At 37.4% G+C, this 23,889-nt stretch overlaps 1 non-coding gene across 1 annotated transcript; it reads left to right on the top strand.

Annotated features, from left to right (window-relative positions):
• Positions 1 to 945: 945 nt before the first annotated feature.
• LOC128282969 (small nucleolar RNA R71) lies at positions 946 to 1,052 on the top strand. The gene has a single exon (XR_008273316.1). It is a non-coding gene; the product is annotated as a small nucleolar RNA R71 (small nucleolar RNA).
• Positions 1,053 to 23,889: the final 22,837 nt, after the last annotated feature.

Below are 23,889 nucleotides of genomic sequence, written 5' to 3'. Positions count from 1 at the left end.
AATTTCTTTAATAGTTTAAGGAATTTACCAAATTGTTCGTTGGTGTGGTCTTTCCTTGTCGCACTGGGGTATGGCATACAAGGTTTGTACTATCTACTTTTCGATTTTTGCTCATTGTGGTCCACCTCACCTTTACTTTTACTTGCTACAATTCCTTGCCTTGGTTCTGGTTCAGGTTCGACTAACCTTTCTTCATCTTGAGCGGTAATCGCATTAAGCTGCTTCCTTGGGTTACACTCAGTGTTACTCAGCAGGCTACCTTGTGGTCGTTCAGAAATTAATTTGGCAAGTTGGCTTATCTGAGTTTTGAGCCCTTGGATCGACGCTTGTTGATTTTTAAGTGTTGTTTTGGTATTCTGAAAATGAGTCTCTAACACTGAGAAAAATTTCGTTAGCATCTCCTCAAGGTTTGGCTTCTTTTCCTACTGGTAAGGTGGTTGTTGAAAACCTAGGGGATGTTGTGGCCTTTGATTTCCTTGACTACCCCATGAAAAATTGGGATGGTTCTCCAACCTGCATGATAATTATTACTGTATGGGTTATTTTGAGGTCTAGAATTATTGTTACCCATATATTGAACTTCTTCCTCCTTGATGCTAGGGTTGAAGGACTGATATTCTGTGTGTACTCCTCCTCTAATTGAATTGCTCCTCATCGTGGGATGTACCTGAGTAGAACCATATAAACTGTCAATCTTTTTATTTAAAAGTTCTACCTGGTTAGATAGCATAGTAACTGCGTCGAGGTTGAAAACACCAGCTGCTTTTGTCGGCTTTGTTCTTATGACTTACCACTGATAGTTATTCAGTGACATCTCTTCAATAAATTCATAACCCACTTCAGGTGTTTTTGTTATTGATAGTCCCACCAGCAGCAGCGTTGATAAGTTGCCTTGTTGAGGGGTTCACACCATTGTAAAACGTTTGAACCTGCAACCATAAAGGTAACCCATGGTGAGGGCACCTTCTCAATAGATCCTTGTATCTCTCCTATGCATCATAGAGTGTTTCTAGATCCATCTGCATAAAAGAAGAGATATCATTCCTTAATTTAGCCTTTTTAGCCAGCGAAAAATATTTAAGTAAGAATTTTTCAGTCATTTGCTCCCAAGTAGTGATTGACCCTCGTGGTAACGAGTTCAACCACTGTTTATCTTTGTTCCTCAATGAAAAGGAAACAACCGAAGGTGAGTGGCATCGTCAGAAATGCCATTGATCTTAAAAGTGTCACAAAACTCCAGAAAATTCACCAAATGAGTGTTTGGATCCTTGTCTTACAAACCATCAAACTGAACAAACTGTTGTATCATTTAAATCGTGTTAGGTTTCAGTTCAAAATTATTTGCAGCAATAGCAGGCCTAACTATACTTGACTCAGTTCATGTTAAAGTAGGTTTAGCATAATCATACATAGTGCGTAGAGCAGGATTCTGATCTACTGGATCAGCAGTAATCGCAGGAGGTAGCAGATTTTTCTAATTTTCAGCCATCTCCTCAATTGTGGTGGAAATATCATCCTCTTGCTCTTCCTCTGTGTATCTTAGGCTTCACCTTATTTCTCTTCGATTTTTGCGAGCTGTGCGATCGATTTCACTATCAAAAAGCAATGGTCCCGACGGGTTTCTTCTAGTCATAAACTATAAAAACCACCCGGAAGGAAAAAAAATTTAGTAACAAAAATAAAAATAAAATGTAAATTGCAATAAAAAAAATAGCTAAAGTAATAAAAATTAAGCGTTCCTAATATTTTAGTTCCCTGGCAACGGCGCCAAAAACTTGATTGATGTAAATTGTGATAAGTTTTATAATTTGTGAATGACCATTCTTGAAAACTAACTATTATCACGACAAAGGCAAGTGCACCTATCGAACAATAGTATAGCTTATGGCAAGACCGGAATGTCGAACTCAAAGGAACTAAAAGTACTATTATTAACTTTCTTTTTATTATCTAGCCTAAAAAAAAGGGATTTGTTTTATCTAAACTAATTACTACACTGAGAATGCACACAAAGTGAATTGGGGAAATAACTTTTATGAAAACTGAATGATTTGGACAATACCTAAGGAAAAATCCACCTAGACTTCACTTGTTATTGACTCTGAATTAGACGATTTATTCATTTGACTTGATCCGTAGAAATCCCTAATTCATATTATTATCTTTCTTGAGACTAACAACATCTAACCTTAGGTTGATTAATTGAAATATCTTTCTAATTAAAACCCTTAGTGTTGCATTAACTCAATTTATGGATTCCCTTATTAGGTTTCACCCTAATCCGCTTAATTATGTTAGATGTACTCTTAGACAGGGACTTTTTGTCCTCTGAATAAGTACATCAAATCTTAAGTTAATATCCTGGAATATCAAAGCAAGAATTAAGAACACATAATTAAGAAAAAATCAAATATTTATCATATAATTCAGATAAAACAACAAGATTCGTCTTAGGTTTCATTCCCCTTAGGTATTTAAAGGGTTTAGTTCATATTTATAAAAGAAAACATCTCAAAAGAATAATGATAACAAAACAAAAAGGAAACCCAAGAACTCTTGAAGGGAATTGAAAGGAGATCTTCAGTCTTGAAGGTGAATCTGACTTCTAAGATGGACCAATTGGCTTTCTTCGAGTAATTCCTTGCCTCCTACTCTATGTGTCTTCTAGGTACCTCCTGGGGTGTTTATATAGGCTTTAGAATACTTCAAAACCCTCAAAAATGGCCTTTTTCAAATAGGATTAGATTTGGGCTTGACAGGGACATGCCCGTGTGAAATGGCTTAGGCCGTATTGCAATTTGTTAAATAGACACAAGCGTGTGAACTACCCGTATGAAGAAGTCCAGGCCATGTTGATTTCCCACATCGACCCATTTTCTCCATTTTTGGCCTGTTTCTCGCTCTTTTTACTCTCCTCTGCTCACCTAAGTATAAAACATGAGATTAAAGGATTAGAAACATCGAATTCACCAAATCTAAGGAGAAATCATCCATAAATGTGCTTAACATGGGATAAAAATATGTATAAATTACAGTTTATCACCAGTAACTGAGATGGGATCGTACGATTTAGCAGTTGGGGATGACGCACTATCCCAGGCTATGCTCCGAATTTTGGAGAGAGTTGATGGAACCTATACAGGTGTTGAGGGTCATGGGTCAATTTTGGAACGACTCCAGTCTAATGGAGCAGAAATTTTTGAGGGTATTTCTAGAGTAGCCCCTAATGTGGCTGAATACTGGTTGGAAGCCTTAGAGAGAATAATGGACAATCTCGACTGCATTTCTGAGCAGAAACTAAAGGGTGCAGTGTCTTTACTATGAGACGAAGCCTATCAGTGGTGGCTTACTGTGAGAGAGGCTACTCCGGCCGACCAGTTAACATGGGATTTCTCTAAGGCGGCTTTCCAAGGGAAATATGTGGGCGCAAGTTATGTGGACGCCTGAATAAGGGAATTTTTGAGCTTGACCCAAGGGAATAAATCTGTGACAGAATATGAGGCAGTGTTTTTACGATTTATCCGCTATGCTCGTAGGATTGTCGCGACTAAATATGAATGCTGTGTGAGTTTCGAGGATGGCCTCTGAGATGAGTTACGAGTCCTGATAGCTCTGCAGAGGGAGCGAGATTTTCTGCCCTCGTAGAAAAGGTGAAGATCGGCAAGAATGTGAAGTGCTCTGAGCATGAGAACCGAGAAAAGCATATCGGCAGAAATAAGAGGGACTAGGTCCCTCAGGTTCGTTTAGTGGGTCTAAAAAGAGGGTCAAGTTTGATGGGCCAATCCGAGTTGGGGTTCCTATTGCGAGATTGCAGCCTTGTACAGATTGTGGGAGACATCACTTGGGTGAGTAATGGAAGAAAATTAGGGCATGTTTCAAATATGGGTATATGGAGCATCAAGCTAAGAATTGTCCACAGAAACCTGTTCAGATGCAAGCTACAGGACATGGTTATGTACAACCAGCGAGAGGTGTTCAGCAGCCACCGAGAGGCCGTGGTCAATACAGAGGTGGAAATGGTTTGGGGCGAGGTCGTGGAGCACCTGGCAGAGGTGATGGTAATACTGAGGAGAGACAGCCAGCTCTAGTATACACTGCACGTTGCCGAGAGGATGGAGATGCCCCAGATGTTATAACTAGTATGTTCCTAATCCATGATGTACCTTATACTGCTTTGATTGATATTGGGTCTACGCACTCATACATTGCATGCACTATGTCTGGAACCTTGGGTATCTTGTGTGTCAGTACTATTAGTGAAATGACTGTGATAAGTCCACTGGGACAGTCGGTAGGGGTAAATAAGTTGTTCAGGAATGTGCCCCTAGAGGTTTAAGGAGTAATCTTTCCAACGGATTTGATGGAGCTACCGTTTGGTGAATTCGACCTTATCTTGGGGATGGATTGGCTGGTTAAATACCGTGCAAGTTTGGATTGTGCTGCTAAGCGTATGGTGTTGAAGACTACTGAGGATGAGGAGGTGGTTGTGATTAGGGAGCGAAAGGACTATCTATCAAATGTAATCTCTGTACTAGGGGCCGAAAAATTATCTTCATAAGGGTTGTGAGGCGTTTCTAGCATACATCGGTGTATCTGATTCTGAGGGTTCTTCGGTCAAAGGTATTAGAACTATTAAAGATTTTCCTGATGTATTTTCTGATGAACTCTCAGGGTTTCCTCTGAGCCGTGAGGTCAAGTTTGACATTGAGCTCCTACCGAGAATAGCTCCAGTATACATTGCCCCTTATAGGATGGCACCTAAGGAGCTGGTGGAGTTAAAAGCTCAAATTCAAGAACTACTGGACCGAGGGTTTGTTCGACCCAGTGTGTCTCTATGGGGAGCACCAGTGTTGTTCGTGAAGAAGAAGGATGGATCTATGCGTATGTGTATCCATTATCGGCAGTTGAACAAGTTAACTATCAAGAATAAGTACCCTTTGCCGAGGATAGATGATTTATTTGATCAGTTGTGCGGAGCTTCAATTTTCTCCAAAATAGACTTCGTTCTGGGTATCATTAGCTGAGAGTTAAAGAGACTGATGTGTACAAGACAGTGTTTAGGACTCGTAATGGTCATTATGAGTTCCTAGTGATGTCGTTTAGGCTGATGAATGCACCAGTTGCCTTTATGGATCTGATGAACCGAGTGTTCCAGCCCTATCTAGATCGGTTCGTGATAATATTTATAGATGATATCCTGGTGTATTCCAGAACTAAGGAAGAACATAATGCGTATCTCCGTGTTGTTCTATAGATTTTGAGGGAGAAGCAGTTATACACTAAATTCAGCAAATGTGAGTTCTGGTTGCGCGAGGTGACATTTTTGGGTCACTTGGTATCGGCCGAGGGGGTTAGGGTTGATCCTCGAAAATTCGAAGCTATTCTGGATTGGAAACCACCTAAGACCGTATCTGAGATTCGAAGTTTTCTAGGTCTAGCTTGATATTATAGACGTTTTGTAGAGGGGTTTTCACTGATTGCTACACCTCTGACTAAGTTACTGTGAAAAGGAGTACCATTTGATTGGAATGATAGGCAGCAAGAAAGTTTCGAGAAACTAAAGAAGGTTTTGACTGAGGCCCCTATTTTGATACAGCCAAAATCTGGGAAGGAATTCACTATTTTTAGTGATGCATCAAACGTTGGTTTGGTTGTGTGTTGATGCAATAGGGTAAGGTGGTTGCTTACGCGTCTCGTCAGCTTAAAACCCATGAGGCGAATTACCCTACACATGACTTGGAGTTAGCCGCGGTGGTATTTGCTCTAAAAATCTGGAGGCGTTACTTGTACGGTGAGATGTGTATCATTTACACTGATCATAAAAGCCTTAAGTACCTCCTCACTCAGAAGGAGATGAATCTTAGGCAGTGAAGGTGGATAGAGTTGCTCAAGGATTATGACTGCTCAATTGAATACCATCCTGGTAAGGCTAATGTGGTAGCTAATGCACTGAGCCGCAGGGCTGTAGCTAATTTAAGAGAGATGTTTGCTCGTCTCAGCTTACTTGATGATGGTAGCTTGATGGTTGAGCTGCAAGTTAAACCGACATGGACTGAACAGATTAGGGGTAAGCAGTTGATGGATGGGTTATTGGTTCTTCGTTTTCGACAAGTTGAGAATAGGGAGATTTCAGATTTTGGACTGAATAGTGAAGGGGTACTGTGTTTTCGTGAGAGAGTCTGTGTACAGAAGGATTCTGATCTGAGGCAGTCTATACTGCAAGAGGCACATAATAGTCCATATGCTATGCATCCTGGCGAAAACAAGTTATACCGAGATCTTCATGAGCTGTACTAGTGGCCAAGACTTGAGCGCAAAGTTACCGATTTTGTAAGTAAGTGTCTGACATGTCAGCAAGTTAAGGCTGAACATCAACTACCTTCAGGCTTACTGCAACCAGTTAAAATTTCACTCTGGAAGTGGCAGAGGGTAACCATAGATTTTGTGAATGTGCTGCCCTTAACGCCTGCTAAGAAGGATTCGGTATGGGTTATCGTAGATCGATTGACTAAATCTACCCATTTTATACCGGTCCGTACTGATTATTCGCTGTAGAAGTTCGCTAAGTTATATGTGGATGAGATTGTGAGACTGCATGGGGTACCAGTTTCTATTATATCTGATAGGGATCCTCGATTCATATCTCAATTTTGGAAGAAGTTACAAGAGGCACTGGGTACAAGGTTAGACTTAAGTACTGCATTTCATCCTCAGACAGAAGGTCAGTCAGAGAGGGTGATTCAGATACTGGAGGACATGCTAAGAAGCTATGTGATTGATTTTCAAGGTAGTTGGGAAGACTACTTGCCGTTAGCAGAGTTCGCATATAACAATAGCTACCAGTCCAGCATCTAGATGGCACCATACGAAGCATTATTGTAACATCCTGATTTTGGGCCTAGTCAGAACAATGGTTTCAGGACCACAAATCTGATGAGGAAAATTCATTTTTATTATAATTTTATGGTCTAAGATCTCATGGAATGATTTCGTGAACATTTCGTTCGAAAATTTTGACGTTTGGGCAATCAATTTGGTCAAAAGGACTAAATTGTAAAAAGTGCAAAAGTTGAGTTCTACATGTTAAAACTATCTAATTGTTATGATTTTTTAAATTAAAGGTCCTTAAATGGTAATTAGACCATTTTGAAGTTTTTGGACAAAAATGGACATGGTATGATAGGTTTTTAAAAGTTTTTCATTAAAGGCATTTTAGTAAATTGGTAATTAAATGAATTAAAAATGCCAAAATAAGCCAAATTTGCTCATCTTCTTCCTCATGGCCGAATTTTTCATGAAATACACCATGGCTAGGGTTTTCAAGCTTTCCAAGCTCATTTGTAAGTGATCCCGAGCCCCGTTTTTAATGTTCTTTACATTTTTGAAGTCCCGGTAACATGTTCTAGCTATTTCTACCATTATTTTGAGCTAGGGTTTGTGTTTAAAAATTTACCCATGAATGATATGCATGTATTTTGATGTTTAATGGTAGAATATGAAGCTTGAAATTGTGTTAAACAACTTTTGCTAAGTGATTTTACGTGAAAACGAGTAAAACGACATAATCGGTAAAAATACCTAATGTTCATAAGTACATGTTAGAGTGAGAATTTGATGTTGCCATAGAAGGGAAAAATGATCAGAATGTCATAAAACATAAGAAAATAGGATGAATTTTAATTTCCGAACCTTGGGGAAAAAGTGCAAATATGCAAAAGTTTAGGGGTCAAAATGCAAATTTGTAAACATATGATTTTTGGACCCATATGAATAATGTGACTAATTATTAGGCTAAATGTGATATTATAGATGAAGGAAATCGAGATTCGGGCTTAAATCGAGAAAATACAAGATTATGGACTAAAATGGTAAATTGTCGTTTCTAGATCGAGGTAAGTTCGTGTGTTAATAATAATGCAATACCATGCATGAATTGTAATTCTCTATTGATATGGCATAAATTGTATAAGTTAATATGTTTAAGAGAAGTTGATGGATGGTATGTATGATATGGAAAAAAGTAATGCTTGTTGTGTCATGTGAAATTGAATGACAAATTATTGTTACATGAATTGAGTGTTAAATTACTATTACTTGGGTTGCATGAATTGCTACACGGTTGTACCTGATGAGATTTCGACAAGTTTGTACGTAAATAATTTATCGATTCTTTTTATTTTATTATATTTTGTTATCATACGAAATGTGGCTACCTATAGAATGACTATTTGTTGTAACTTGCAAATTGAAAAAGGACTGTGAATAAATTTGTAACATGTTGGAAAGTGAGGAATTTCCCGGTTGAGCCTTCGGAATAGAAACGATACGAATGATCTATTGTGAGGTTACGTGTGTAGCACTAAGTGCAGGCTACTACGTGTACCGGATAATTGGTTGCATGTGTAGTACTAAGTGCAGGCTACTACGTGTATCGATGGTTAGGTCACGTGTGTAGTACTAAGTGCGAGCTACTCCGCAAAATCGGATTATTGGTCGCATGTGTAGTACTAAGTGCAGGCTACTATGCGTACTAGATAGCCTTGTCTACAAGTGTGAAAATATGTGCAGGCAACTGAGAATCAATTATTATTCCGAAGAGTTCAACGAGAAAATCGATTAAGTAAAATACATGTGAACATGATTATATGATGAATAAGTGCAGGTATATGTTTATGAAAATTATGATCAATGTGCTCGATATTTGAGTGAACTCTGATAAGACAAAATGGATTAAGTGAAATTATGTAAGAGTGAATTTTAGTAGTAAAATAATATTGGACAACAGCAGTTACGTGACTTTGAAAATTCACCAAAAAATTGTGTAAGTTGAATTAAATTTCAAAAAAATTATGGAATTAAAGATTAATGAGTCTATTTTCATATAAAAGAAACAGGGGGAGCAAAAGAGTTCTATATTATGTGATATTTTAATTTTTCTAAGACAGTGTCAGAATGAATTCGAGATCCCCTGTTTTGACTTGGAAAATTTGTTAAAAATTGTACAAAACTAATTATGAGTTATAATTTATATGAATAGAATCTTCAATGAATCTACTTTCAGAAGGAATGGATGGGAACATCATCCGAGTCTCGAAATATGTTTAGTGAAGAGAGGTCAGAACTGTTAGACAGCAAAACAGGGGAAACGTTAATGAATAAACTGTACTAATTGGCTAAACCAAAAATTCTAGAAATTTTATGGGAGAGAGGTATATGAATCTAGTTTCAAGGAAAATTAAGGAAACTAAATTTGGAGTTTTGTATCTTCGGATATGAATGATTTAGTAACTGTAACTCGATAAAACAGCTTAACCTGAACATGTGTAATTCTACAATTGTAGTGTTTTATCTTGAAAAGCATGTTAGTAATTGCTTATTAATTTCATATGGACTTACTAAGCGTAAAGCTTACCCATCCTCTCCATTTCTTTAGTATTGGCAGGTCGGCTCGGGGTTGGAGATCGTCGGAGGCAAATTCACACTATCAAACTATCATTTTTGGGAGAATTAATTCAAATATTAGAAATATCAAGTGAGTGGCATGTATAGGAAGTTGGTTTGTGATATGTATTATTATTATGATTTTGACCATACGTATCAGTCTGCATTGAGTTATCGTATATGATCATGAGATGTGGTCCTTATCCATTATGGTTTATAAGTTTAATTAATCATGCTATGTCCTATGTTTTAATGTGATGATATAGTTAGCTTTTGTTATGCGTGATTGGTAATACATCAGGTAAGTTAAATGCAGGCCAGTAGATCATGAATTAAATGGAAATGAGTAATTTTCCCTTGAATATGGATGTTTAATGGACAAATTGGTAACTACGTTATGATGGTATAAAATGAGAATAAGATTTTGGAACACCCAAAACCCGGCCCAGACGTTATGGTCGAATCTGAAGTGCCACATTGGAGTTGAAAACCCACATTCCGTTTTAGTGTTTTAAAAACAATATATTTTGTTGAGTTAACAAAGTGTATGGAAGCTAGGCACCAGGTAGGTATCCGAGACAGAGGAGGTGAGCCATGAAGGCTGCTTAAGTACCAAGCTCTTTGATTGGATCCAATCCTAGACATGCCCACAACCATAGCCACACTTTGTTATATCGAGTTGTAAATTTGATCAAGTGGACATATTTGATAAATCGATTAATCGTGGCGTTGAGCTATTTTGAAAACAAGTATCGTTTTGAAAACACGTCCTAAGTCTAGCCCATTTGAATAATTATCAACCAGGTTTAAAGTTATTAAAATTAAAATAATCCCGAAAAGAAATAAAAGGAAAGTTAAAATGGCCTTATTACAACCCCAAAATAAATAATAATTAAAGGAAATTTAATGAAAACCAACGCTTATTTAAAAGTCCAAAGGCGATCACCGTGGCTACTCTGAATCCCCTCCAGCCCAAGTCCCCACATCAAGGCTCACCTGCAAGGTTAAGGAAAGGGGGTGAGTTTCGAAACTCACTGTGAAACAAGCCCCTTTCAGAGCCCAAAACAATAACAGCCTGTTGGGCCTAAGCCCAAATCCAATCTCAACATGTACTGGGCCATAGCCCTTTTCACACTTCATATTTCATAACACTGGGCTGAAGCCTTTTCATATTTCATATTACTGGGCCGAAGCCTTTACTGTAAACGGTATGGCTCATAGGCCCATTTCAATATCACATGTAATGTCAATGAGAGAATGTAAGCCCATTTGGGGAGACTACTCAACCCACCATCCGCTACTCTCCACCCGTACCAACCAACACACAATGTGGGGATTAACTCGACCCACCCCGCCATAACTCTCCACTGGCAGCATAGCTGCTTTTATCATATAACTGGAGGCCTAGCCTCTTTTAATAACTGGGGCATAGCCCTTTTAATAACTGGGGCATAAGCCCTTTTAATAACTGGGGCATAAGGCCCTTTATCATAATTGGGGCATAAGCCCTTTACCATAACTGGGGCATAAGCCCTTTTACACTTCCTCCATCCATATAAAAACCCAACCCAATGCATTTATGAATACATCATGTGCATATCATACATATCATGTGCATATCATACATCATTTTTACCTAGGGGCATAATGGTCATTTTTACCTAGGGGCAAAGCGGTCATTTTCATATTATAAGGGTAATTCTGTAATTTTACCAAATATTAGGGTTTCCATGTTCATTAACGGTTACTAACAATTCATGGGTGCAAACAGTGATTCTGGCCCATTTTTAGCAAAATCGAGTTATTGGGCCTAAAAACCCCTAATGGGCCTTACTTAGCCGATTTTGTCATCTAGGCCCATTTAGCCTATATCCATAACAGTATTAACAGTCTTAACATGCAATTTAACAGATTTCCATTTTCTACCAATTTTACCCAAATGGGCCCGAAAGCCTATTGGGCCCTATTGCAGCCCCTCCAGGCCCAACTTACCGTGAATGCCAAAAATCACGTTCTTACCGTTTCCAATGATCCTGATCATCATCTCAACAAATCTAACTAACTAATGAGCGTTTTCTTGCTCACGAGTCCTCGAAATGCCAGAATTTCGGCATTTCAGCTTTTCGGCATTTATCGCTTTAAGCTCGTGAAAGAGGGTTCGTTACACACCTGTTTGGCGATATTCCTTGACGAGATCTCCTATACGATTTTTCCTATAATCCATCATTAATAATCAGCTTCCCATAATTGAACCAAACCAAAAATCATCTAATATTAATACTTACACATTCGGCCACCATCTATAGTGGCCTTAGGAATCTTACCTTGCCGCGATTGATGACTAGGTCTAGCCACTCCGGTGATCCAAGCTACTCCAAGTCGACACTACACCTTGCTGCCCCTCCACTAAATAAACCACAAAAATATTAAAAGAAGACCCCATAAGGCCTATACCCATATTCGGTTACCTCCCCAAGCTTGAGGGGTTTCGGCTTTTGGCCAAAAGTTACTCTAGGAATCGTTTAGAGTTCAAGCACTTACCACGGTCTTTCTTCTCTTGAATCCATACACCTAAAAGGTAAAGGAATTGAACGCCAACAATTGAAAAGGAAAGAAAAGGTTGCTGGTCACAAAGAATCGGCACCCCCTATCTTCATCGATTTGGCTTTTTATGTATTTGAAAAAGTAGAGATAAAAGAAAGAAACAATGGGTGAATGGAGGGAATGGTGGGCTGGTTTGAAAGAAGAAGAGATGGTAGATTCGGCTACAAAAGAAAAAGAGAGAAAAAGACTAATCCTCTAGGGAGAAAACGGCACAAAAATACCTAAGTGCCGAAAATCCCTAACTAAACCTCTCTACCAAAATTCCCCCCTCCAATCTCCCTTATTCGGCCAACTCTATCTTCATATCAAATCCCTAAAATCTCTCCCCTTATCCCTCTTTAATCCATGCATTTGACTTGATCCAAACTCTCCTCTTACAGAATCCACTTGGATTCCAACACTTACCCTTCCTGCACATAAAAATAAATACTCTTACTTGCCAACACAGGGAATCGATCCCCTGTCTTCCCTTATGCTCCACACGCCACCTTTTTAGGAGCTTAGTGGCGTCACCCTTGCCACTTTACTAAAGCTCTTTTTGTGATACATTTTACCCACAACTTTATATAAGGGCACCTAGCCAGAACCCCTAACTCCTAAGTCCAAAATTTAAAAATTCTACCGGGTTTTGGCCAACTCATGGGCCTTCCATAAGCCCATTTACATACCCAAATTATGAATTCCATAATCACATACCAAATTTTAAAAACTTACTTAAAATATCAAGAATCGCAAAAAACCCGAAAATCAGGATGTTACAGATTTAACATGTCTAGTTCTAGTTAATGTAATAATGTATATTATATGCAGGATGGTAAGCAAACATGCTTGAAGTGAAAGACATGTTATTGCATGATTATGGATGTGTAAGTGCTCATTTATGCCACGTTATGTCTTTAAATATGAGTCTATGCATGTGTTCGAAAAGATTTGAATATGAAATTTTATGGCCCGATTTTTGTCTATGTGTATGGTTAAGTTTGGTAATGCCTCGTACTCTATTTTGACCTTGGATACGGGTAAGGGGTGTTACAATTATATGGTCGTAGGTGTCGTACTCCTACGTGTTGGACTGAGTTGGGTGAGCGACGAGCTCTGAGGCCTGAAATAGTTTCTGATGCTGAATACAAGGTAAGGCTAATTCGAGATCGTTTAAAGATAGCGTCAGACAGACAGAAGTCTTATGCAGACTTGAAACGTAAAGAGATCGAGTACTCTATAGGGGATTATGTCTTTCTTAAAGTTTCACCATGGAAGAAGATTCTGAGGTTTGGACGGAAGGGAAGGCTAAGCCCTAGGTTCATTGGGCCTTATCATATACTGAAACGTGTGAGACCAGTCGTCTATCAACTTGAATTACCTCCAGAGTTGGAACGGATTCATGATGTATTCCACGTATCCATGCTAAGGTGTTATCGCTCTGATACCACCCATATAGTTTCAGTCAAGGAAATCGAGGTTAGGCTAGATCTGACGTTCGAGGAGGAGCCAGTGCAGATTTTAGATCGTGAGGTTAGGAAATCTATTCCACTAGTTAAAGTACATTGGCATAATCACAGCTCAGAGGAAGCCACGTGGGAACCAGAGGAGGCTATGTGACAATAATACCCTCAACTATTCTGATCAGGTAAATTTTGAGGTCAAAAGTTTTTTAACGGGGTAGAGTTGTAACGCCCCAAAAATTTAGAGTTTTTAATTTTGTGTTATTGACACAAATTACATGTTTGTTTTACTGGCTTAGTGATTTGAGTGGGTTTGGGAGTGTTTGAGAAGCTTGGGTTTAAGTCTTGGCTGTTGTTAATTTTCAGTATTGCTCTTAAATGAATCTGGACACTGTCATATAGGCCTTACAAATAATAGTGCTTGTTTTATGACATAAAGAGAGTGTGTGATCTAGTGGCAAGGTGGCATGTTGCCTCTGCTAGGGGACTTGAGTTTGAGTCCTAAGTTGTGCAATGGAGTAATTATTTTGCTGTTGAGCTGGGTAGGTAGTGGAGTTGGACTGAGACTCTGAGGTTGAATTGGTCATGAGAGTTTGAATAGAGTTTGAATGGGATGTTAGAGTGTTTTGTGGAGAGAATCAGAGAGAGTTATTAAGAGAAAATAAAGGATTTTGAGGGTGTGGATGTGGTAGTGCCGATTGGGTTTCTGTCCTTTGATTTTCTCTCCTAGCCGAACCTCTCTTTTCTCTCTTCTCTGTGTTTCTTTTCCTTCTTCCCTCTTTGCTCCCTTTTTGTTGGTGAACCGATTGCTTATTGTCCTTTCTTCTCCTCTTTTTCATCTATTTCAGTTGGTGTCATTGGTTCATGACTGATTCTCTCCTCCTCATCTCTTCATCTTGTTGCGGTTTGACGACTGTGGTAGGTACAGTCAACTCTTACTTGTTTTTATCTCTAATATTTTTCTGGTTACCTCTGCTTTAAGCCGAATGCTCATCCCTTCTCTTGTTCTCTTATAGCCGATTCTTGTCTTCTTCTTTTAGGTGTGCTATTCTTTTTATTCTCAAAAGTTTCCTCGAGAAGTGAAGGAGTTTTGGTGATATTTAGCCATCGAAACTGCTTTTTTATCACTCAATTTAAGGTAAGTATGTGGGCTAACATGTGGGGTGTTGGCCGAATGCCCTATCTTTGGTTTTGAGTGTTATTTAGGCAATAGGTTTCGATTCAAATCTTTGGATTATGCGATTGTTGTTAATAGGTTTCCTGGATAATGCTACTTTTCAGTAAAAAAGGGTGTGGCCAACCTTCGATTAACATTATTGACGGGTTAAACTTCATTCGTGGATTAAGGCAAGTGTTGTTGCTGTTCTTTTTGGGACTAAGTATTAGTAAGAGGGTGTTGACCCTAATGCCAAACATTTAACTGAATGTCTTGATTAACGTAGGTTCGTGTTCGAAGGCTTTTTACAAGTATTCACAACCAGGTGTGTAACCACACCCCCTTTCAACTATAAAATAATAAAAGCCGAAAAGCTGAAAAGCTGAAGATACGACTTTTGAGGCCACACGAGCATGCGATCGCTCGTGTGGTAAACCAAGCCCACGAATTATGGGCGTAAGACTATAGAGGCGACCATGGGTGTTCTCATGGGCTTAGGCTATTTTGGGAAGAAATGGGCTGTGTGGGCCTAATGGGCTTGTGGGCTCTACACAGATGAAATCCACGATACGTGGCAAATACTGGGCTGGGCTGTATAGTTCACATAGCCATGGCTAAACCTGGGCTAAATGGGCCACTTTAGCATATGGGCCCACTTGGGCCGAATAATGGGTCTTTGGCCTATCTACACCGTTATGGCCGCTAAACCCCTAGTGATATAATGACTAATGTGTCTGAGATGTATATGACTGTACTGAGCATGACATTCTACATTCACGTATGATTTATGACATGACATTCTGCATGGGGTTGGGATTCTGTTATGGAGGAAGCGTACTGTTACTGGTGGCTTTGCCATATATACTGATACTGGCAGCTCTACTGCATTACTATTACTGGTAGCTTTGCTGCGATATTATTAATGGCAGCTTTGCTGTGATATTGGTGTGTTGGCTGGGTGGGTCGACTTTGTTCCCACATGGTGTGTGGGTGGTATGGAGTGGTGTGTTGGCTAGATTAGGTTGGGTTGCATTACTATACTGTTTTGTTATTGTATTGGGCTAAGGCCCACTCTGTACTACTTCTGAATAGGGCTCAGGCCCAGTCTGTTACTGTATGCTACATACAGATCGAATGATAGGGGGTTGCACACTGAGTTTTCGTAAACTAGCTCTTTTTTTTCAACTGTGTAGCTAATCCCCAGCTATAAGCGATTTGGTGCTGTGAGGGACTTGGAGGTGGCCACACGACTGCAATTAATTTTACATTTGGTTTTATTTATACTTAAAGTTTTATTTTGGGTTTATGTTTTTGTAATAAGGCCATTTATGGGATATAATTTTTAATTGGGCTTTTATTTATTTACTTCAAACTGCTAGTTTTAAGAAGTCGTGTTTCCAAAATAATAATTATTTTTCAAAAATACGTGTCTCAACTTCAAGGTTTTAAAAGCTTTCGTAAATCTTAAACTGATTAGCATATCAAAAGTAATTAATCCGGTAAAATGTTTTGACAAGATGATTTGGTAATAGCAAAGAACTTGACTTACTAAGGTTTTCGTAAAGACACTTCGGTGTGACACACCTGATTCAGCCATAACGTCTGGGCCTGGTTCAAGGTGTTACAGTTCTGTTGTATATTCATTTATGTGCAACTTACTAAGCTTTATGCTTACTCTCTCTCCTTTTCCATTTTCTTATAGTGCTGCCTATCTAGCTCAAGGATCAGCGGAAGTCAGAGATATCGATCACACTATCAACCGAAGCATTTGGTATAGTGTGATTTATATTTTTGAATATGGCATGTATAGGGAATTTGTAACACCCCTAACCCATAACCGACATCAGATTAGGGTTACGAGGTATTACTAGACAGACAAAACATTTTAGACCAATTCAGAATCACTGATATTATTTAATATCATTTCATAAGTAATCATCTCTTTAGATGGTCTACGAGACCTAAAACATATGTTTAAAAACGATTAGAGCTAAACTGAACACATTCATAAAATTCAGAACATAGAAAATTCTTTGATTCTGTTGAGGTCACACGTCCGTGTAATCAGGCCAGGTGCCTCACACAGGAATCAGACACACTCATTTGAACCAGTAGTGCCAAAACAGGGTAACCATACTGACTTTCACCCACGGCCAATAGGCACGTTTGTGTGCTATGGCCATGTGATACTTGGCTAGATACTGACTTTAGCCCATGGCCACATGACACGCCCGTGTCCCCTAATAGCGTGGCACCAAGCAGGCTTAATTTAAGCCAATTTGCCACCCCTTTTTGGGTCCAAACCTACAAGCAATAATATACAACATTCATACCAAAATTTTCAACCAGTTCCGTGCTTAAGAATGACCAAAACACATTAGAACTTAGCACATTACAGGCATACACCAAAACTATACATGAAATTATCATTTGTTAGCCAACTCCCAAGGCTTAATTTATACACAATAAAACTTATATACATAGACCTTCTAGCCTACACATGCCATACTTTAAAATATGTACACTTTCAAAAGTACCAAAATGAGATCGATAGTGTGGTGACGATCCTCGACTATCCCCGAGCCTTCAGTAGCTACGATAACTGTAAAACAGACAGTAACACACAGAGTAAGCTATAAAGAGCTTAGTAAGCCAAATACAATTGATCTAACTACTAAAGTATATAAGTACAATTCAACTATATAGATTCATAACCATTTCATAGAATGATTCATAAACTTAACCATGCTCCTTTGTTTGCATATATGTCATGCTTCAATTCCATACATATTTTGCAGAGACAGAATTTTTCATATTCAGAAATTTAGTACGATACAAACGTACCTACATAGGTTATACATTTCATATACTCAATTTCAAACTTTATACGTTATCATCAACCGGGTCAGAAACGTTACAGATGCTCATAAACAAGTACAATGCCAACGTCCCGGACATGGTCTTACATGTAACTCAATATCGATGCCTTTGTCCTAGACAGGGTCTTACATGAAATCAGATATGATGTCGAGGTCCCAGACATGGTCTTATACGTAAATTTCAATCGACGCCTGTGTCCCAGACACGGTCTTACACGATGTCTCGAATAGATGTCAACTTTGCTTAGGAACATACAGAGCTTTTCCAATATTATCATATTATCATACTTTACTCCAAAGATATTCATCAGGCACTCAGGGCCATCCAATACAAATTACAGTTTATATGTGCAGAATTTATTTCAATTAACACGTAATTGTAATTTGACTTACCTCGGACGGATTTCGGATAAAACGAGTAGACTATTCAACTATTTTGGACTTCCCCTGATCTAAATTCTATTTTCTTTGTTCTTGATCTAATACAATACAAATTCAACCATTCAATCATTCATTACATTCAATTTAGTCCATATACACATATTTAGGGTACTTTACATTTTAGCCCCTACATTTCCACTCTTTGACAATTTAGTCCATTTTTCACAAATCACACATATGCAAAATTTATTTGCAATAAGGGCTAGCCGAATTTTCATGACTTCTGTAATATCCTGATTTTGGGCCTAGTCGGAATAGTGGTTTCGTGACCACAAAATCCGATATAGAAATAATTATTTTATGAATATTTTAAGGTCTATGATATGATTGCATGATTGTGTGAAAATTTCGTGAAGAAATTTTATGCATAAAGTGCTTAATTTGAAATTTGGGACTAAATTGAATAAATTGCAAAACTTGTGTTCTAGAAGTATTTTGCATAAAATTGAATTAGATTATTAATTAGAGGTCCTTAAAGAGTAATTTTACCAATTTCTAAGTCTATGGACAAAATTGGACATGGATGGAATTTTGGAAAGTTTAGTAGTAAGGGCATTTTGGTCATTTAGGGGTAAAATGAATTAAAATACAAAATTAAAAGCCAATTTTGCTCATCTTCAACCCCATGGCCGAATATAGCAAGGAGAAACCATGGCTAGGGTTTTTCAAGCTTCCAAGCTCGATTGTAAGTCCGTTCTAGCCTCGTTTTTAATGATTTTTACGTTTTTGGAGTCCTTGTAGCTCGATTTAGCTTATGCTAGCAATAATTTAACCTAGGTTTTATATTTGGTAAAATACCCATAGGTGAAATTTGTGTATTTTGGTGTTTTATGATAGAATATGAGGTTTTAAATTATGTTAGACAACTTGTGCTACTCGGTTTTAAGCGAAAACGAGCAAAAGGGCTTAATCGGTAAAAATACCTAATAGTCATAAGTACATGTTAGAGTGAGAATTTGATGTTGCCATAGAAGGGAAAAATGATCAGCATGTCATAAAACATAAGAAAATAGGCTGAATTTTAATTTACGAGCTTTGGGGCAAAAGTGTAAATATGTAAAAGTTTAGGGGCAAAATTGTAATTTTACCAAAATATGATTTTGGGTCAATTTGAATAATGTGAGTCCTAATTAGACTATATTTTAAATGATAGAGCAAGGAAAACTGAAATTGGGCTAAAATGGGGAAAATACCAAGTTGTGGACGAAATGGTAAAATAGCCATTTTCAGATATGAGGTAAGTTCATGTGTAAATAATGTAGCATAATGGTTATTTTTAAGTTATTGATGTTAATTATATGTTATGCTGAATTTTATTATGAAATGTATGCTTTGTGGTTAATTTCAAATAATATGTAAATTATGTGAACTACTTGTTAAATATAATTGTTACCGAGTATTGATTTGGCATTCTACTAAGGCAAGAATAAGTGTTCAAGGAAAAGCCCGTTTGAACCTTAGGAATAGATTAGGATACAAGTGACATGTCACTAGGATGGTTGAGCATCCGAACTCGTTGAGTTGAGTCCGAGTTCACTTATGGATGCGAATGTCCGAACTCGTTGAGTTGAGTCCGAGTTCGTGAGATGTAACTAGGCATCCGAACTCGTTGAGTTGAGTCCGAGTTCACTTATGGATGCGAACGCCCGAGCTCGTTGAGTTGAGTCCGAGTTCACTTATGGGCGGGTTACATGGTAGCTTGGCTACATATGTGGCACTTATGTGCAAGTTATCCATGTATCCGAATTATATTCGATGTGTTCAACGGGTAAAGTTCTACTCAAATGGAGGAATGCTCAAGATGAAAGGGACGTATTGGTAAGTGTTGTGAAATGGATACTTTGAACAGGTATGTACTTAACCCTCGGGTTGAAAACTCGATATAACAACAATATGGTAAGATGATAAATGAAAAGGTGATATGAATGTCTTGGTGATGATTATGCAAATGATGTTTTATGTTTGCTTATATGGTTATGTTACTTGCTATTTGCATGTGAGCTTACTAAGCATTTATGCTTACTCCTCCTTTTCATTCCTTGTAGTGTTGACAAGCCAGCTCGAAATTGGAAACGGTCGGAGGCACGCCACACTATCCGTATACCATCTTGGCATAATGGCTTGTATATTTTGAGTATGGCATGTATAGCATTATAATCATTTTGTATATATGGTCTTATGATATGGTTATTGAGTGGTATACAAATAGAAATGCTTATAATGATTAGCCATTGGAATGGCTAATCATGATCATATTTGGTATTATGTATGTCAAATTGCTAGCTAATCCATGGAAACCATGAAATAGGTAAAATTTACCATAAAATAGATTCAGACAGCAGCAGTGACGTGAGTTTGAAAAATCACTAAAAATAGTAGAAATGGAATTAAATAATGAATAAGTTATGGAATCGAAGCTTGATGAGTCTATTTTCATATGGAATAAGCGAAACAGGTATATGAGCTATATTTTATGAGATGTTTAAATTTTTGTGAAACAGGGCCAGAGCGATTTCTGGATCTCCTGTTCTGACTTTGGAAATTCACCATAAATTTTACAAAGATAATTAGAAATCATGCTTTATATGTACAGATTCCTTATTGAGTCTAGTTTTATTAGAGACAAACGGCATAGTCATTGAAGCTCTGTACAGGGAGATATCTGATTCGTAATACACAGAGGTCAGAGTAGTTGAACCCTGAAACAGGGAGATTTTAACTAATAAACTGTACTAATTGGCCCAACCAAAATTCTAGAAAAAAGTTAGTAGATATATATATGAGTCTAGTTTCAGGAAAAATTTACGAATTGGATTTCGAGTTTCAGTAACTCGAGATATGATTTTTAAAGCGACTGTGATGCAGTTAGCTAGCTTGTCTGGAAATTTTAAAATGAATTGTATGAGCTGTTTAATTAATGAATTAAGTCCGTTAACACCTCGTGTTCGACTCGCAACAGTATCGGGTATGGGGTGTTACATTTAGTGGTATCGAGCAGGTTTAGTCGGTTCTCGGAGTAACCTAGCATGTGTAAAAGTTTAGCTATACATGCCACCGATCTGTGATAGTGTGATGTCTTCCGACGCGTATAAGTACCGCCTTATTTAGGCAGGTACTCTCCAACCGAGCTGCGCCAACCATGTTCAATGTTAAGTAAAGGTATTTGAGTAAAATTATGATTATGATAAGTCTCGGTTCAGAAAAGTATGAATAAAGGTTTATGATACATATGTGATAATATGTGAGATGAAAGTTCATGTTGTGATAAATATTCATATTTGCTTAATGCTCATACGATGTAGTGTATGTGGCTTACTTGATAAGATGAACGGAATAAATAGAAAGTAGTAGAGGTATGAATAAAGGTCATAATATTATGATACTGAATGAAAATGTCCTTGTCTTGATTGGATGTCGAATGTTGATGAATGTTAATGGTATATAATTTTTATGAGATAAAGGATTATAATGAAATGAACTTATCTATGTTAAATTGTTGGACCGAATTATATGATTGTAATGATATGTACATGATGATGCACAAAATGAAAGTTGTGATTGTGATGCAAATATCTATGTTTGTTTGGCCTTATATAATGTCATGAGCATGAATTAATTTAATTAAATGAATGGATAAGTAAAGCTGTCTAGAAAACATAGAATGTATGCATAAGTATATTGTCTAAATGGGACAATAGGAAAATTGGTGTAAGCCAACATGAATGAATGACATGATTTTGATGATGTTACTATGATGATGGAAGTTGTGTCATATGTGTATGTATAAGAAAGTCGAGTCGAGGTCCTACAACCCTCCCCTTACCAAAGTGGTACTTATAATGGAATTTCATGAGATTTGTATTGAATAAGTTTTGGTTGAGAACCCAAAGAGTTCAAAGGATAGAATAATTATAAGTATGATCCGAGATTGAAAATGAGCTGATAAGTAAAGTCAGAGCCAGAAAGTATCGGATTGACGTAAAAATTATTGGAGTTATGCACTGTCCTAGTTAGAAAAGGAATTCTCCTTGGTAAATCGAATTACCCAAGTGCAAGGTCGAGAAAAGTGTAAATCGAAATTTATTCAGAATTGGCCTTTTTTAGTGAATGGTTTAATATAAAATTTGTGACGGCAGAACTAGTTGGGGAAATGATATTTCCAAATGTGAATTATCTGAGTGTGACAGTTATGACCGGACAGATTTAGCGATCTCTTTTGAGATGTTCTATGTGTTCACCCGTTCTCAGAAATATTTCTATGGCTATTGATCTTCTGAAGAAATTCTTGTTATATGGGAATGTCTTCTAATTTGGTGTTGGATGAAAGCATTGGTAGTCTGACTGGTTTATAATTTATATTGCTCTATTTTATCGGGTATTCTATTTCATTTCGTCTGATAAGAATTGATGAGAGAATTCATATGATATTATGATTCTGTTTCTTCTACTTGATGCTTCATCTGATATATATGTATGGGAAGATATATTGATCTTGTTATATTTGATTTCAGTGGGATTAAATGATGTTTTCTTTTGGACTTTCTTTCTTTGAAGAATTATCAGGGTATTCTGTATTTTCTCTATGAATTTGGTTTTCGATTCTCCTGCATAGTATCGTATCTTGGGTTTCTTTATCTTGGATCTCTTTATTCTGGATTTCTTTATTCCGGGTTTCTCTATCTTGGATTTCTTTATTCGGTTTTCTTGTTATCTTTGTTCCATAATTTGTCAATTACGACTCATGTTCGAAGTACGTTCTTCAGCTCGTGATAATCATGTCAAATATGACTATACTTCTAATTTGATCTTGGTAATGTGGTGATTTTAGTATTGGGATTTTTTCTAATTTCTATGTAAGGATTTGACATCAGTAAAGGCATAGGTGATAAAAGTGCGAGTTTTAGTCGGTATGGTAAATTATTTATTTGAAAGATTTCATGTGACAATTATGTCAGGATTATTTTTCCCAAGTCTGATAATAGAATTTCATTTTGTACGGATAAAAGAGTAAATAGTTTGAACGAGAAGTGTATATTTAATAGAAAGAGTTGAATATTAGTTTAAGTCACTACGAATGATAAGGTTTCCATCTTGTGAAAGCTAAAAGTTTATTACATGTTGACAGAGTTCGGATAGATGAGAATATTGGTAACCGAAGCGTCTGAACTAGACTAGTCTACATTGAGCAATGACTTCCTGACTTTCAGTAATGTATTGTTGTATGAATTGTGATGTGTTTCAAGACAAAGGAGGTAATGTGATAGTTTAGAGCATCGATGTTACATAAAATCGGAGTTGTTAAAGGGGTTAAAGCTTAGCATTGGGATCTATCAAAATTATCCTTGTCAATGTTGATATTGGGATGGAAATGAGAAGGATTATTCTTGAGGCCATATCGTAATTATTTTTATGGCGGAAATAGGAAAATGTGATGTATCCTATTGTTAAATGTTTGGCGAGATCTATAAATCACATCTCAGATTGAATGAATTCCTACTCATCGATTCATGGAATTTCGTGTCTCTTTGATTGTTGGATTTCTTGGAATTCGGTCTCCATTAAATCAAGTTGAGATCCGGGTTTTATGTCATGATATCATGGGAAATTAAGAAGGGTTGAAAATTTAAGAACAGCTTGAGAGTTGAGACGTAAGCTTTTAGATCATATGAGAAATTGAAGAGATGTATTGGAGGTACAGTCTAAGAGCAAGTTCTTCGGCACCAAATATGAGATTAAAAGTGAAGACCACTTTTCGGTAAGATTTTCGGGACGAAAATCCTCAAGGGGGAGAGTTGTAATATCCCGATTTTGGGCCTAGTCGAATAGTGGTTTCGTGACCACAAAATCCGATATAGAAATAATTATTTTATGAATATTTTAAGGTCTATGATATGATTGCATGATTGTGTGAAAATTTCGTGAAGAA

The sequence above is a fragment of the Gossypium arboreum genome, chromosome 10 (genome assembly GCF_025698485.1).
Source record: "Gossypium arboreum isolate Shixiya-1 chromosome 10, ASM2569848v2, whole genome shotgun sequence".
Classification (NCBI taxonomy): Eukaryota; Viridiplantae; Streptophyta; class Magnoliopsida; order Malvales; family Malvaceae; genus Gossypium; species Gossypium arboreum.
The sequence above is the reverse complement of the archived record's forward strand: the minus strand, read 5'-3'. Positions and strand labels throughout refer to the sequence as shown.